The sequence below is a fragment of the Anomaloglossus baeobatrachus genome, chromosome 1, assembly GCF_048569485.1.
Source record: "Anomaloglossus baeobatrachus isolate aAnoBae1 chromosome 1, aAnoBae1.hap1, whole genome shotgun sequence".
Classification (NCBI taxonomy): domain Eukaryota; kingdom Metazoa; phylum Chordata; class Amphibia; order Anura; family Aromobatidae; genus Anomaloglossus; species Anomaloglossus baeobatrachus.
The window spans coordinates 33,244,149-33,256,301 of NC_134353.1; positions in this window are offsets into that span (position 1 = coordinate 33,244,149).

The following is a 12,153-nucleotide window of genomic DNA, read 5'->3' on the forward strand; positions in this document are numbered from 1 at the left end:
TGTACTTCCTCCCCTTCCTCTTGTCCCACCCCCTGACTCCTAATAGTGTTTAGCATGTGCTCCAGCATGTAAGTGACTGGAATTGTCATGCTGATAATGGCATTGTCAGCGCTAAACATATTAATCGCCATGTCGAAAGTCTGCAGAAGGGTGCATAGGTCCTTGATCTGAGACCACTCCAGCAGCGTGATCTGCCCCACCTCTGGATCTTGTTGGCCCAGGCTATACATTAAAACATATTGCACCAGGGCTCGGCGGTGCTGCCACAGTCGCTGTAACATGTGGAGAGTCGACACATCTCATTTCAGGCGATGAATCGGCAGGCCCCTGTCCATGCTTACTGGTCCAAGTATCGGTGGTGAAATGCACCCTGTCACACACAAACTTTCTCAAGGAAGTAGTGATGTTGCGTGCGACATGCTGGTGTAGCGCAGGCACACCTTTCTTGGAAAGTAGTAGCGACTGGGCATCTGCTACTGGGGCACTGCGATGGACATAAGGTCTCAAAAATCCTCTGTGTCCACCAGGTGGAAATGCAGCATTTCGGTAGCCAAGAGCTTACAGAGGGATAAAGTCAACCTATAAGCTTTGTCATGGCTTGGAGGAAATGACCTTTTATTTGTCCACATCTGAGGGACCGAGATCTGGCTGCTGTGTGGAGACGGTGGTAAGTAGGGTGTCCCTGGAAAACTGCAGGTCTGTGAGGAAAGTGCAGGCGGAGATATGATGTTGCCTTCATCCAAAGTTGGTGCTCTCGATATCTGAGAGAGCTCTACACCAGCACTTGTTTACCCTTCCAAACCAACTAATGACCTGCCAAGCAAACTGCCTGTTGTGGTTAAAGTGGTGGAAGGTCTGCGTGGAAAAACAGGTATGACAGCTGGCAACACAGTCATAGAAGATGAAGAGCGTGCGGAGGAACTTAAAGGGACAGGCGGTGTTTGGCCCGCTCCACTAGGCCGCATTGCAGCACGGTGAGCTTCCCACTGGGACTTATGCTTGTTATTCATGTGACGATTCATGGAAGAAGTTGTCAAACTGGTGAGGTTTTAGCCTCTACTTATAGATTGCTGACAAATTTTACAGATCACATGATTTGGGAGATCCTTTGCAAGGTCAAAAAAGGACCAAGCTAGGCAAGGCTTAGAGGCCATGCGACCTGCAGAGCCACCCCGACTTGTGCTCAGAGGCAGAGTTGTGGCTGAGGATGCAGTTGTTGACGTGCTTCCAGTACTCCGACTCTGTCCAGGAAGGCGCGAGGTAACTTCGTCATCAGTTGCATCCTCCTCCACCGCCTCTGGTGACCTCCTCGAGTGCCTGACTGTGGGTTGACAGTAAGTGGGATCTAGAACTTCATCATCAAGCATTGTGTTTGCACTCCTCGGACCTAACCTCCTCCTGCCCTGACTGAAGAGTTAAGTTGTCATCCGAATCTGGTATCTGCGTCTCATCGTCATCAGTATGTTCCTCATTGTCTCCACCAACAGGTGTTAAAGTTTGGGAATGTGGGTCTACATTACGCTCAGAAACGTGGTCATCAGGGCCTGAATCTGACTCAGAAAGCTTCTGGGCATCACTGCAGACTAGAGTTGAGCGCGGTTCGTGGTTCGTGGTTCTCCAGTTCGCGGTTCGAGTGATTTTCTGTTGTGTTCTAGATCGAACTAGAACTTGAGCTTTTTGCTAAAGTTCGATAGTTCTAGATACGTTCGAAAACGGTTCTAGCAGCAAAAAGCAGGGCTTTTTACAGCTACAGTGTTCAGGAGCCATCGCTGGCAGCCTGCCAGAAGCTGGTAACCAAGATAAACATCGGGTATCCAAGCAAAGCACTTTGGTTAGTAACCCAATGTTTATCCTAGTTACGTGCAGGAAGCCCACACTTCCCCGCTCAGCTCACTCCGCCACCTCCTGCACGCCGCATGTACACATACATACACACACACACACACACACACACACACACACACTCACACACGTCCCCAGCCATGCAGTCCATGACACTGACGTCCTCCTGTCACTCTGCACACATGGTCCCACTCGGCTTACCTGCGGTGATGAAGTCCCGACCTCAGCGCTGTCACTGTCCTCCATGGCCGCCGCTTGTCACATCACCTTCTCTCGCTTCCGACCCGAGACTGACTAGCGGTGACGTCACGGGCCTCTCGCGATACTTGGCTGTGAAGGTCATTGAACTCAGTGACAGGTGCTGTCGGCAGTGCAGGAGATCAGCGCAGGTAATGTACCTCGCTGACAGCAGCACTTGTCATGCCCTGCAGTGACCTGGGCTGACCCATTGATGTTAGCTCAGGTCACTGCACTGCTCTCCCAGCCAATGGGGAACATCCTGCTCTTCATTGACTGGGACAGTGTGGATTGTCATGGCAACCCCTTGGATTACACCAGACCTGGAATTGTTTTTCTTTCTAATAAATTGGTTAAAGAGGGAATGTATTGGGGAGTGTTTTTTCAAATAAAAATGTGTTTGTCGTCTATTTTTTTTTATTACTGACTGGGTTGGTGATGTCGGGTATCTGATAGATGCCTGACCTCACCAACCCCAGGGCTTGGTGCCAGGTGACATTACACATCTGGTATTAACCCCATATATTACCCCGTTTGCCACCGCACTGGGGCGCGGGATAAGCTGGGGCGAAGCACCAGGATTGGCACATCTAATGGATGCGCCACTTCTGGGACGGCTGCGGCCTGCTATTTTTAGGCTGGGGAGAGTCCAATAACCATGGACCTCCCTAGTCTGAGAATATCAGACCCCAGCTGTCTGCTTTACCTTGGCTGGTGATCCAATTTGGGGGACCCCTACGTGTTTTTTTTTTTTAATTATTTATTTAATTTAAAATAACAGCGTGGGGTGCCCTCAGTTTTGGATTACCAGCCAAGGTGAGGTTGCCAGCTGTGGTCTGCAGGCTGCAGCCGTCTGCTTTACCCTAGCTGGCTACAAAAATAGGGGGAACCCTACGTCATTTTTTTTTCATTTTTTTGGCTAAATACAAAGCTAAGCACCCCTTAGTGCCACATGAAAGGCACCAAAGGGTGCAAAATTACAAAATGCAGGAGAGTGGGACATTATGTGTCTTTCTGCCATTATAATGACAGAAAAGACTGATATGAAGTGCACAAGCACAAGAAAATCACCAGAGCGCTCTACGCTGTGAAAAGCAGTAGAAAATGGCACTGGAGTGAACATGTGACCGCCTCATGTAGCATGAAGCTATGGATCCTGGGTAAATTTATGCATTTACCCTCTTTCAGTTTTTTTGCAGTACACAAAAAAACCGGAAGGCACACGGATGACAAACAGATGACATACGGACCGTCTACGGAACGGAAACGGATGCCACACGAATGCACCCGTGAAAAAAAAATGGACTGTTTTTTGCAGACCACAAAAATGGATCGGTCGTGTTAATGTAGCCTTATTCTGATCTGCTGTTTATAAACAGCAGGCAGAAATAAGTGAATAACGCCCCCCAGCGTCAGAAAATCTCCGGGGTTTCAGGGCTAGCTGAGACCCTGGAGATCATGATTCAGGACGGTTTTTCCGGTCCCCGCTCACGTGATCACAGGTATACGCCGTACACCGATGAACACGTTACAGTAAATGACAGCGCCGGTAAAAAATTATTTATCTCCCATCTGGCATGAACAAACACTTCTTCTCCACTTTTTCTCCATTTTTTCTCCACTTTTTCTCCACTTTTTCTCCACTTTTTCTCCACTTTTTCTCCATTTTTTCTCCACTATTTCTCCATTTTTTCTCCACTTTTTCTCCACCTTTTTCCACTTTTTCTCCATTTTTTCTCCATTTTTTCTCCACTTTTTGTCCACATTTTCTCCATTTTTTCTCCACTTTTTCTCCACTTTTTCTCCACTTTTTCTCCACTTTTTCTCCACTTTTTCTCCATTTTTTCTCCACTTTTTCTCCACTTTTTCTCCACTTTTTCTCCACTTTTTCTCCAATTTTTCTCCACTTTTTCTCCGTTCTTTTTCTATGGTCGGTCTACCCAGTAGCTCTGCCATGCATAGTGTAGCTCTACACCTACTGCACATGTTACTTTATGATTGACATCTCTTTCGTACCAGAGCTGTCTAAGCCTACTCTGACCCCATATTTGTCATTACTATATTGTCCTTGTACTTTATTATGACATTTGTATCATGTGTTTCATTTCTTGTGTGTTGCAATTTTTTTGCTGCATCCCAATTGTACCTCTACATTGTTCGAGTTTATGTTATTGTTCTCTCACTCTTATGTGATACTGATTATTGTCATTTTTCATGATTACATGCAGATAAGTCCAATCTGACGAAGGCTCAGGCCGAAACGTCATTTGTAACTTGTTTCGGACAAAAAAAGATATATGCTTATGAAAAATTTTTTTTTCCTAATACGGACCAATAAAGAGTGATTTTGCATTACTATCCATTGTGACTTACTGACTTAGTCTGGGAGATTTAGAGTGCCGAGGTTACTCACTAATTTTATCTATTATTACCTCTGAGCACCTATATACCAGTGAGCAGAGCTTCCTCTACAGTAGTTCTCCTGATTAGGCATGCCCTTACCTCATGAGCAGGGCATTGCAGCTTTGGTAGCAACCATTACGACATGGACTCTGCTGCTGTGGACCCGGGGAGAGTGAGTGCAGATTCATTGCACCCACACTCCTCACATGAAGGGTCCGCACTTCTAGAAAATGGGGGATACGTTTCCTGAGTGTCTCCCCCCCATATTCTAGACGGTCCAGAGTCATCGTGGGACCCCTTTCTTTTTTTTCTTACAATAAATTGGTGAAAGAGGAAATGTTTTGGGGACTGTTTTTTCAAATAAATTTCTTTTGTCGATTTTTTTTTTGTTAGTACTGACAGTTTATGATGTTGAGTATCTAATAGACGCCATGACATCACAAACTGCTGGGCTTGATCTCAAGTGACTTTATAGCTAGTATCAACCCGATTTATTACCCCGTTTGCCACTGCACCAGGGCACGGGATGAGCTGAGGTGAAGCGCCAGGATTGGTGCATCTAGTGGATGCGCCACGTCTGGGGTGCCTGCGGCCTGCTATTTTTAGGCTGTGAAGGCCCAATAACTGTGGACCTTCCCACCCTGAGAAAACCAGACCACAGCTGTCCGCTTTACCTTGGCTGGTGATCCAATTTGGGGGGGACCCTACTTTTTTTGTGTAATTATTATTTATAAAATAATTATAAAAAAAGAGCCTGGGGGGACCTCCACATTGGATCCCCAACCACGGTAAAGCTGCCAGCTGTGGTTTTCAGGCTACAGCCGTCTGCTTTACCCTAGCTGGCTATCAAAAATGGGGGGACCCAACGTCATTTTTTTTTAACTATTTTTTAAATAGAAAAAATTAATGGGCTTCCCTGTATTTTGATTGCCAACCAAGGTAACGGCAGGCAGATGGGGGTGGCAACCCATAGCTGTCTGCTTTATCTGCGCTGAGAATCAAAAATACCGCGGAGCGCTACGTCATTTTTTTTAAAGATTTATTTTTACAGCACTGTGATGTCCAGCAATCAAAATACAGGGAAGCCCATTTTGTTTTTAGTTATTTAAATAAATAATTAAAAAAATATATATGGGCTCCCGCTGCATTTTTTTATTGCTAGCTAAGGGTAATCCAAGCAGCTACTGGCTGCTAACCCCCACTACTTGGTGTTACCTTCACTGGCAATGGAAAATCCAGGGAAGCATTTTTGATTTTTTTTGCCAAAAAACTACAAAACAAGGACGTGAGCTTCGCCATATTTTTGTATGCTAGCCAGGTATAGCAGGCAGGTGCTGGAAGAGTTTTATACAGCGCCAGAAGATGGCGCTTCTATGAAAGTGCCATTTTCTGAGGCGGCTGCAGACTGCAATTCGCAGCAGTGGGGCCCAGAAAGCTCAGGCCAACCTGTGCTGCAGATCCCAATCCCCAGCTGCCTAGTTGTAACTGGCTGGACACAAAAATGGGGCGAAGCCTACGTCATTTGTTGTCTAATTATTTCATGAAATTCATGAAATAATAAAAAAAGGGCTTCCCTTTATTTTTGGTTCCCAGCCGGGTACAAATAGGCAACTGGGGGTTGGAGGCAGCCCGTGGCTGCCTGCTGTACCTGGCTAGCATACAAAAATATGGCGAAGCCCACGTCATTTTTTGGTGGGCAAAAAACTTCTGCATACAGTCCTGGATGGAGTATGCTGAGCCTTGTAGTTCTGCAGCTGCTGTCTGCTCTTCTCCATACAGACAGACAGCAGCTGCAGAACTACAAGGCTCAGCATACTCCATCCAAGACTGTATGCAGAATTTTTTTGCCCTCCAAAAAAATGACGTGAGCTTCGCCATATTTTTGTATGCTAGCCAGGTACAGCAGGCAGCCACGGGCTGCCTCCAACCCCCAGTTGCCTATTTGTACCCGGCTGGGAACCAAAAATATAGGGAAGCCCGTTTTTTTTAATTATTTCACTTATTTCATGAAATAATTAAAAAACAAATGACGTGGGCTTCGCCCCATTTTTGTGTCCAGCCAGGTACAACTAGGCAGCTGGGGATTGGAATCCGCGGCACAGGTTAGCCCGAGGTTTCTGTGCGCCTCTGCTGCGAATTTCAGTCCGCAGCCGTCCCAGAAAATGGCGCTCTCATAGAAGCGCCATCATCTGGCGCTGTATCCAACTCTTCCAACAGCCCTGGAGCCGGGTGGCTTGTTGGGTAATCATGAGTTATTACTGGCTTTGTTTTACTAGCCAGTATTAAGCCAGAGATTCTTAATGTCAGGCACATTTGACCCGGCCATTAAGAATCTCCAATAAAGGGTTAAAAAAAAGACACCACACAGAGAAAAAATACTTTAATAGAAATAAATACACAGACACATTAGAGACTCCATCTTTATTACCCCCTGTCAGCCCAATAAATCCCCAATAAACCAGCGCTGATAAGAGGTTTTTTTATTAATATTTTATACATTTTATTGCTATCCTTGTTTTACACACAAATTTATTCAAAACAATTCACACAATAGAACAAGGAAAAAGAAAGAAGAATAAACCACATATGGTAGAAATAAAAATAAAAGTAAAAATAAAGAAAAGTAATTGATAGTGCAGCAAACAGATACCAGGTGTCTGGTTGCAGTACCCCGGCCGGTAGTAGAGCAATTATTAAATCTAGTATAGTATATTAAGCGATGCTTCAAGGCATATGATATTTAATGCCAATTGAAACTATCACTGCAATATGATTTTTCAGATACCTGGAGAGTTTTTTTCAATCCATAAGCAAAAAGGTTTTTAATAGAGGCTTAAATTATAAGCAGCAATTTCAGCGTTCCAAGTGCCTTTAAATTAATTTGAAGAAACTGCACTTCAGGATTGTAGTGAGGATTGTAGTGAGGATGAGGTGCCCCAGCTCATCACTTGATGAGCTGGGGCACCTCATCCTCACTACAATCCTCACTAGTGTAGTAGTAGTGAGGATTGTAGTGAGGATAAGGTGCCCCAGCATATCACTTGATGAGCTGGGGCACCTCATCCTCACTACAATCCTCACTAGTGTAGTAGTAGTGAGGATTGTAGTGAGGATGAGGTGCCCCAGCTCATCACTTGATGAGCTGGGGCACCTCATCCTCACTACAATCCTCACTAGTGTAGTATTGACGATTGTAGTGAGGATGAGGTTCCCCAGCTCATCACTTGATGAGCTGGGGCACCTCATCCTCCCTACAATCCTCACTAGTGTAGTAGTAGTGACGATTGTTGTGAGGATGAGGTGCCCCAGCTCATCACTTGATGAGCTGGGGCACCTCATCCTCACTACAATCCTCACTACAATCGGGAAGCAGTGTGCAGCCATCACTCCGTGAGAGATCAGTGCTGCTGTCTGTCAGAGGTAACAGCGGTAACGCTGACAGACGCGTTACCATAGCAACGGTGCTCTCGGAGCCGCTGTTAGCGGTGACGTCACCGCTAACTGCGTTGCTATGGCAACGGTGATCTCCGTTAATGACCGGCTGTGTCAGCCGGTCCCTAACGGAATGGGGAGTCGACCGTGTGCTAGAGCATGTTGCCGGTACACGGCGATACACATATGTGCACCGTGTACTGGAGAGTGCAATAACAGGTCCTACATGACGCGTCATACTCATGTGACCAGTCTGTAGCCAATGAGATAATAGCCACGTGACTGGTCACATGGCTATTTTGACTTCACGATAGGTCCTGCATCGCTGCTGGCTGTGCTGGTCACCGGGAGGATTCAGCGATCTTCGGATGGAATAGCGTCAGGAGACAAAGTGCATTAGGGATCGCGGGGACCGGCAATGTTTATTAACTGTTTGTGTACATTTATCATGCATTTTTATGTGTTTGTGATTGCCTCCCATTATATCCTATAGGTTCGAGTTTGGTTCGTCGAATGTTCGACGAACTGAACTCGAACGAGACCTCCGTTCGGCGAACCGACCTCGAGCCAAACTGCGACCGGTTCGCTCATCTCTACTGCAGACCATTTCCTGGTCTGTACTCACTGTAGCTTGGGAGCAGACCTCTGATTCCCAGGCTATAGTGTGACTGAACAGCTCTGCAGACTCTGCAGGGTGGGTGGAGACTTGAGAGCTGGGAGAAAGCAAGTGCGATTGGGATGACAACTCAGAGGACTGTTGCTTTTTGGATGTTGAAGTTGAGGTGGAGGAGAGGCCACTTTTTGGAGCACTTGAGATCCATTCAAGCATGTTTTTTTTTGGGGCATCATCTACCTTTGTTACAGTTGTTCAGTTCCGTAAAAAAGGGAGCACATCGGATTGTCCACGGAAAGTAGTAGACATCTTACTTTTGCTAGAAGATGGCCTATCCTCAGCAGATGTTAATGTAGCTTTCCCACCTTCCGCACGGACACAAACCTTTTTCCTTTTCCAACACACCGGTTCCCCTTTCCACCAGCATCTGTCCTTTTGCCTCTCATTTTGTTAGTGACAAGATTGGACACTTAAAATGTTGTAGCAAAAATGGAGAGGTGGTGTAGATTGCAGAGGTGGTTTAGCTGTATTGATAGCTGAAGAAACAACACTGACTATCCCATACAATTTTAGTATGGCCCTAACAGTGGCAGCACAGTTTGCAAAAATGGACAGCTGTGTACAATGCAGAGGTGGTCTAGCTTTATTGACAACTGAAGAACAAACACTGACTATCACAGACAATTTTGTATGCCCCTAACAGTGGCAGCATAGTTCGCAATAGAATAGCTTGGCAAAACTGGGCAGGTGGGTAGAGTGCCCGGGTTCTGTGGGTACCAGCACAGGAAAGGAACACTAACTTAGTATTCCAGACACTTTTAAGATGGCAGAAAAAGTGTCAACTCTTTGGCCAAATAAAATAGTGTGGCAAAACTGGGCAGGTGGGTAGAGTGCCCGGGTTCTGTGGGTACCAGGAAAGAAATGGAACACTAACTTAGTATTCCAGACACTTTTAGGATGGCACAAAGTGTCAGCTCTTTTGTCAAAAAAAATAGCGTGGCAAAACTGGGCAGGTGGGTAGAGTGCCCGGGTTCTGTGGGTACACGGACAGGAAAGGAACACTAACTTAGTATTCCAGAAAGCGAAATAAACTGTGGGGAGAAAGGTGCAAATAGGGTCTTACCCGGTATAACAATGGGAAGTGAATGTGCAATAGGAACACTCACCTGATGAGGTTGTGCCAGTCACAACCCCTTTGACAGCATGAAAGGAACGTGGAAGGCAGCAGTCCCGCAAAAACAGAGTAATTTCAGATGATGGGAGAAAAGCAGGTTTAAATACCGCGCCAAACCACAGGAATCAAGATGAAATTAGTAAATCTCTTTTCTTTATTTTCACAGGTCTACGCGTTTCAAGGACATATCCGTCCTCTTCCTCAGGACAAATGTAGAGAATACTACCTAGTATTAGTATTACTTATACCTATACCTATAGTATTCTCTACATTTGTCCTGAGGAAGAGGACGGATATGTCCTTGAAAGGCGTAGACGTGTGAAAATAAAGAAAAGAGATTTACTAATTTCATCTTGATTCCTGTGGTTTGGCGCGGTATTTAAACCTGCTTTTCTCCCATCATCTGAAATAACTTAGTATTCCAGACACTTTTAGAATGGCACAAAAAGTGTCAGCTCTTTGGCCAAATAAAATAGCATGGCAAAACTGGACAGGTGGGTAGAGTGCCCGGGTTCTGTGGGTACCAGGACAGGAAAGGAACACTAAATTAGTATTCCAGACACTTTAGGATAGCACAAAAAGTGTCAGCTCTTGGGGCAAATAAAATAGCGTGGCAAAACTGGGCAGGTGGGTAGAGTGCCCGGGTTCTGTGGGTACCAGGACAGGAAAGGAACACTAACTTAGTATTCCAGACACTTTTATGATGGCACAAAAAGTGTCAGCTCTTTGGGCAATTAAAATAGCGTGGCAAAACTGGGCAGGTGGGTACAGTGCCCGGGTTCTGTGGGTAGCAGGACAGTAAAGGAAGCCTCAATTTCTATCCCTGCTAATGGAAAAATGCAGCAAGGAATTCCCTGAGCTGAGGTAGCCAGACACTGTTATCTAAAGCCAAACACAGCGTTTGCACGGACCTGCCTAGCAGCTATAGCTATGAACGCTAGTAAATCAGCCCTGAAAAGGGCTTAAATAACCAGCAGTCCCTAACCCCTACAGCGCTGTGTAGATTGCACTGTGTCTATAGCGCACATAGCAGGATCGGCGGCAGCAGCGTGAGCGGTGACTGTCACCCAGACGCAGAAGACAGATAATGGCGGCGAAGGGGAAAATGGCCGTATCTAGTGATGAGCGAGTACTAAAAAGCTCGGGTGCTCGAAGCTCGGGCCGAGCCTCCCAAGATACTCGTGTACTCGGCCCGAGCAACGAGCCCAATGTTATCCTATGGGAGACCCGAGTATTTTTGTGAAATGACCCCCCGGCAGCATGTAGAAACCCTAAAAATGGCACAAAAGTCTCAGAAGAGTGCTCAAATGACATGGCAACAGCATGGGGAAGACCCCTTGAAGCATTTATCACTGAAAAGTCACAGCTGTGAACAATTTTGTCCGCGTTTTACGCCATTTTTACGGACTCACCAGAAAACCTTCCAAAATGACCCCAAATGATTTTTCATGGCGGAAATGTTAAGGGCACATACCCAATAGTGAGATAGAGCTGGTGTATGTTACTTTTTGAGATTAATACATGAAAGATTTTACGTGAAAACATTGTGTGGCACTCCGATGTCCCTGAGAAGAGACGTACATGAAGGCCTCTTGAGTCTAATGTGCCCATTTTGAGGAACTGAGTCTTTGTAGTATTTTCCTTTGCCAGGGCAGTCCAAAATTGTGAGGTTCACCAATGCCCCTGCATACAGACGTGCATGAGGGCCTCAAAACATTAAGTGTCCATTGTCAGGAAGTGGGTGTATTATAGTATAGCCCTTAGGCAGGGCAGCCAAAAATTGGGAGGCTCCACATTGTCCCTGGATAGAGACGTGCATGATGGCCTGTAAACCTGAAGTGCCCATTGTAAGGAAGTGGGTCTATTGTAGTATAGCCCTTAGGCAGGGCAGCCAAAAATTGGGAGGCTCCACGTTGTCCCTGGATAGAGACGTGCATGAGGGCCTGTAAACCTGAAGTGCCCATTGTAAGGAAGTGGGTGTATTATAGCATAGCCCTTAGGCAGGGCAGCCAAAAATTGGGAGGCTCCACGTTGTCCCTGGATAGAGACGTGCATGAGGGCCTGTAAACCTGAAGTGCCCATTGTAAGGAAGTGGGTCTATTGTAGTATAGCCCTTAGGCAGGGCAGCCAAAAATTGGGAGTCTCCACGTTGTCCCTGGATAGAGACGTGCATGAGGGCCTGTAAACCTGAAGTGCCCATTGTAAGGAAGTGGGTGTATTATAGTATAGCCCTTAGGCAGGGCAGCCAAAAATTGGGAGGCTCCACATTGTCCCTGGATAGAGACGTGCATGATGGCCTGTAAACCTGAAGTGCCCATTGTAAGGAAGTGCGTCTATTGTAGTATAGCCCTTAGGCAGGGCAGCCAAAAATTGGGAGGCTCCACGTTGTCCCTGGATAGAGACGTGCATGAGGGCCTGTAAACCTGAAGTGCCCATTGTAAGGAAGTGGGTG